The sequence below is a fragment of the Triticum urartu genome, chromosome 2A (assembly GCF_056163025.1).
Source record: "Triticum urartu cultivar PI428250 chromosome 2A, HENAU_Tu73, whole genome shotgun sequence".
In the NCBI taxonomy this organism is placed as follows: domain Eukaryota; kingdom Viridiplantae; phylum Streptophyta; class Magnoliopsida; order Poales; family Poaceae; genus Triticum; species Triticum urartu.
The window spans coordinates 100,431,565-100,437,564 of record NC_141874.1 but is presented as its reverse complement, the minus strand read 5'-3'; positions in this window follow the sequence as shown (position 1 = coordinate 100,437,564).

Sequence of the window (6,000 nt, the reverse complement as noted above, 5' to 3'; positions counted from 1 at the left end):
GCACGCATATGCATTGCATATCATGTCCCGCATATCATGCCATGTTTTGCATCATGTTGCTTGTGCATTGCACCATGGTTGATTGTGGTTCCCTTTGTTTGTGTTCTTGCTTTGGGTAGAGCCGGGAGACGAGTACGTGATCAAGGAACCAGTTGAGTACGCTTACGAGGATCAAGCTAACGTCAACTCATAGAACTTTGCAGGCAAGATACCATACCCTCGAAATCACTTCTATCTTTGCTTCCTAGATGCTCTCTCTATTGCTATGCCTATGCTATGATACCTACCACTTGCTTTATAATGCCTCCCATATTTCCATGTCAAACCTCTAACCCACCTTGTCCTAGCAAACCGTTGTTTGGCTATGTTACCGCTTTGCTCAGCCCCTCTTATAGCGTTGCTAGTTGCAGGTGAAGATTGGAGTTTGTTCCTTATTGGAACATGTTTATTGTTGGGATATCACTATTATATCTTTCTACATTAATGCATCTATACACTTGGTAAAGGGTGGAAGGCTCGGCCTTATGCCTGGTGTTTTGTTCCACTCTTGCCACCCTAGTTTCCGTCATACCGGTGTTATGTTCCTTGATTTTGCGTCCCTTACACGGTTAGGTTATAATGGGAACCCCTTGACAGTTCGCCTTGAATAAAACTCCTCTAGCAAGGCCCAACCTTGGTTTTACCATTCGCCACCTAGCCTTTTTTCCCTTGGGTTCCACGGACTCAAGGGTCATCTTTATTTTAAACCCCCGGGCCAGTGCTCCTCTGAGTGTTGGTCCAACTTGTCAGCCGCCGGTGGCCACCAGGGGCAACTCTGGGCTGGCCTACCGAAAGTTTGGACAATCCAGTGTGCCCTGAGAATGAGATATGTGCAGCTCCTATCGGTATTTTGTCGGCGCATTCGGGTGGCTTTGCTGGTTTAGTTTTACCATTGTTGAGATGTCTTGTAACCGGGATTCCGAGTCTGATCGGGTCGTCCTGGGAGAAGGAATATCCTTCATTGACCGTGAGAGCTTGTGATGGGCTAAGTTGGGACACCCCTGCAAGGATTTGAACTTTCGAAAGCCGTGCCCATGGTTATGGGCAGATGGGATTTGTTAATGTTTGGTTGTAGAAAACCTGAAGCTTAATCTTAATTAAAATGAATCAACAGCGTGTGTAGCCGTGATGGTCTCTTTTTAGCGGAGTCCGGGAAGAGAACACGGTCTCGTGTTATGCTTGAACGTAGGTTGTTCTAGGATCACTTCTTGATCATAGTTTCTCAACCGTGCCTTGCCTTCTCTTCTCGCTCTCATTTATTGTATGTTAGCCACCATATATGCTAGTGCTTGGTGCAGCTCCACCTCATACCTTTTTCCCTACCTATAAGCTTAAATAGTCTTGATCGCGAGGGTGTGAGATTGCTGAGTCCCTGTGACTCACAGATTACTTCCAAAACCAGATGCAGGAACCGAGGATACCGTTCCAGGAGATGCGACTGAGCTCAAGTGGGAGTTCGATGAGGACTCAGGACGATACTACGTTTCCTTTCCAGACGATCTGTAGTGGAGCCCAGTTGGGGCGATCGAGGACATTATGCATTTGGGGTTGTCTTTATTTTGGTTCCGTAGTCGGACCTTGATTGTATCTGGATGATTGTAATGATATTTATGCTATTGTGTGACGTGGCGAGTGTAAGCCAAATATGTACCTCTTTCCTTATTCAGTGCATGGGATGTGTAAAGATTACCCCTCTTGCGACATTGCCTACAATGCGGTTATGCCTCTAAGTCATGCTCCGACACGTGGGAGATATAGCCGCATCGTGGGTGTTACAAGTTGGTATCAGAGCCTTCCCCGACTTAGGAGCCCCCTGCTTGATCGAATCGTTGGTGTTGTTGAGTCTAGAAAAATGTTTTGAGTCTTTTAGGATTATATATATATCGGAGAGTAGGATTATTTTTACTCCTCAGTCCCTTCGTCGCTCCGGTGAGGCATCCTAACGTAGAGTTTTGACTCTTCTCTTCTCAAATTTCTCTAAAAAAATTTAGGATCACGCGGGTATCTTGGAATCGTTCCGATGGTTTTGTGACGAGAACATTGTTCTTGGTGCCTCCTGACATTTAGGGGTTGTGGCAGTGTCCCGAGGAGTTGAGCTCTGAGGTGTTGTCGTCACAATTTTATCATTGCAGTTCTGGAATACCTGAGTTTCACTGACATCGAAAATCTCTTTTATGCAGTTGTTGGTGAGATAACCTCGACGCCACCCAGTACTGGGGCGGGAGTTTGGGAGTATTGCCATAACTCGTATAACGGATGCTTTTCAAAGGTTGAGGTAAATGATTTCCGAAGGTTTCTTGGTTATGTGTTGAAGGATGGATACAGCTGGATGTAGGATTTGCTAGCTTTGGGTGAGATATTATGCTTCCCCTGTATCCCCAACACCTGATTGCATAACCGGGAAAATTTCGGGAGTTTCATAGGTGGGAATTCTTGTAGCTCTAGTATTTCTTCCGCAGATATTTGGTTTGTGATTGGGTAATCCTTACCAAGTATTTGTTCATGTCCGTACCTTGTTGTTTTATTCATCTACCTCTATCTAAGTGGCTTCTCAATTTATGGAAGTGTGACCATTTAATTTGGAATGCATTCTTTCATTTTTATTCGAATGTTAAGGCTATATGTTGCAATTTTGATCCATTTGATTCAGCTTGAATATATGTCTGTCAAGATGCTAACGGATGTCACCCCCTTCAGGATGGCTCCTCCAACGTGTCATAATCCTGAACCGCCGCCACCACCTCCACCTCCGGAGGCATGGCAAGTTGTGATGGCTTCTACCAACGCCAACACGTCGATGCTTATGCAACTCTTGCAAGAGCGCAACCAAGGAAATCAGGGCCATGGCAACAATCAGAATCAGTTTTCTACACTCAACCAGTTCCTCGCAAACCAGCCAAAGACCTTCAGTAACTGTGTCGAGGCAACAGACGCTGATGATTGGCTCGTGGATATCTGCAAGCATTTCGAGTGCAGCAACGTCAGGCCTGAGGACTTTGTCAAGTTTTCCTCGTTCCAACTCAAAGACCAAGCTGCTGAGTGGTATCAACAATACAAAGATTCCAGAGGAGGTTGTGTGATTACCTGGGATGAATTCCGCCAAGACTTCAAAGCTCACCACATTCCTCGGAGTGTTGTTGAGAGCAAGCGTGAGGAGTTCTGCAATCTGAAGCAAGGCAGCTTGTCTGTTTACCAGTATAACATCATGTTCCAGAAGCTCGCTCGTTTCGCTAAGCAAGATGTCCCTGACGAGAAGTGCATGATTTATCAGTTCAGAGGTGGCCTCAAAGAAGATCTGCAACTAGCTCTCGTGCTTTTTGAGCCGAAGAAGTACGATGAGTTCTACAATATGGCACTGAAGCAAGAGACTGCTCAGCTCAAGTGCGATGCTTCCAAGAAGCGAGTCAGGGATGCAACTCCTTCTTCCTCAACTCAAGTGGCAGCTAAGCAGCAAAAGTATTGGTTGCCTCCTCCTCCGTTTCGTCAGCCTTATCAGCAGAAGAGCAAAGGTGGCAATGGATCTTCCCACCCAACCCAGGCTTTCAGAACAAGACTTCGTCTCATGCTCCAAGATCAAGTGCTCCGTATCACCGTCCGCTTTCAGAGGTCACGTGCAATAAGTGTCAGCAGAAGGGTCACTATGCAAACAAATGCTTCAACCAGAGGCGTCTCCCTCCTTCTCCTCCTGTGAGATCTGCTAGCACTGCAGTGGTCAAGCATAATCCCAAGTTTGCAAAGGTCAACATGATGAGCGCAGCTCAGGCAGAGGACTCGTCAGATGTGATCATGGGTAACCTTCCTGTTAATGATATTCCTGCAAAAGTTCTTTTTGACACTGGTGCATCGCATTGTTTCATCTCGAGACCATTTGCATCTAAGCATGAGTTGGCTTTCCAAGATTTGCATAGTCCGTTAGCAGTTGTCTCACTGGGTAAATGCTTGCACGCAAGCTACATGGTTCCGGAAGTTTCTATCATGTTGGGCGACTATAAGTTTTTGTCTTCTCCAATGGTCCTTGGTAACTCGGATATTGATCTTATTCTCGGAATGGACTGGCTTTCTAAGCACAAGGCTCAGCTTGATTGTGCTGCCAGGAAGATTCAATTGACACATTCGTCTGAGGATGTAATCGTCTTTGCCGCTCGTGATGACACCATTCGACTGTTTTCTCTCAATGAGAAGGGCGAGTTGGATGCCATATCTTAGATTCCAGTCATTTGTGAATATCAAGACGTCTTTCCAGAAGAGCTTCCAGGAATGCCTCCTCACCTGCCAGTTGAATTCGTCATCGATCTTGAGCCTGGCACGGAACCTGTTTGCAAACGTCCTTACAAGCTTGGACCTGAAGAGTTGAAGGATCTGAAGAAACAACTCGATATTCAAGAGCGTATGGGTCTCATCCGACCAAGTTCTTCTCCATGGGGTTGTGGTGTTCTTTTTGTTAAGAAGAAGGATGGAACGGACTGACTTTGTGTCGACTACCGTCCATTGAACAAGAAGACCATAAAGAACAAGTACCCACTTCCCAACATCAATGAGCTTTTCGAACAACTCAAAGGTGCTCAAGTATCTCCAAGCTTGACCTCCGTATGGGCTATCATCAGATTCGCATTCGTGAAGAAGATATCCCCAAGAGAGCATTCAGAACAAGCTATGGTTCATATGAATACACTGTCATGTCTTTCGGCCTTGTCAACGCTCCTCCAACATTCTCTCGGATGATGAACTTCATCTTCAATGCCTACACAAATTATTTCGTCTTGGTCTACCTCGATAATTCGAAGAGACTTGCAAAGATAACCAATCATACATAAAATAATTCAGAGAAGATTCAAATATTATTCATAGATAGACTTGAGCATAAACCAATAATTCATCGGTCTCAACAAACACACCGCAAAAAGAAGATTACATCGAATAGATCTCCACGAGAGAGGGGGAGAACATTGTATTGAGATCCAAAAAGAGAGAAGAAGCCATCTAGCTACTAGATATGGACCCGTAGGTCTGAAGTAAACTACTCACACTTCATCGGAGGGGCTTGGATGATGATGTAGAAGCCCTCCGTGATCGATGCCCCCTTCGGCGGAGCTCCAAAACAGGCCCCAAGATGGGATCTCATGGATACAAAAAGTTGCGGCGATGGAATTAGGTTTTTGGCTCCGTCCCCAATTGTTTGGGGGTACGTGGATATATATAGGAGGAAGAAGTACGTTGGTGGAGCTTCGAGGGGCCCACGAGGCAGGGGGCGCGTCCCCTACTCTCGTGACCACCTCATGGCTCTCTTGACAGAGGGTCCAAGTCTCGTGGATCTTATCTGATGAGAAAATCATGTTTCCGAAGGTTTCATTCCGTTTGGACTCCGTTTGATATTCCTTTTCTTCGAAACCCTAAAACAGGCAAAAAAATTAGCAGTTCTGGGTTGGGCCTCCGGTTAATAGGTTAGTCCCAAAAATAATATAAAAGTGGATAATAAATCCCAATAATGTCTAAAACAGTAGATAATATAGAATGGAGCAATCAAAAATTATAGATACGTTGGAGACGTATCAGGACCTAGCACCAAATGAGAAGACACAATAGAGGTAGAGGTCAAGTCGTTAGTGTTGAAAGTGGCCTCACATGACCTACCAACTATCTCACTCTCTCTATGTGGTGGTTCACTCACTCCCTCAAAATAGGTGCACTCAATCTCACATATGGTGGAGTCACTCATCTCACTCAAGTGGTGGAGGTTATGGCTCTCCTCACATGGGAATTGGGGTAACACATCATATATGGGGCTAGTGGTGAAGTCACTCTCACTCTCAATATGGTGCCAAAAGTCACTCAAGTCATCATACGTCATCGTGGTCGAAGAGAAAATCCCATGCTCAACCATCTCATCGTCGTCGCCGTGGATGAAGGCCGAAGATGGCACATCATCACTCTCACCTCCTAAGGTGGAAGCATCATCCTTGA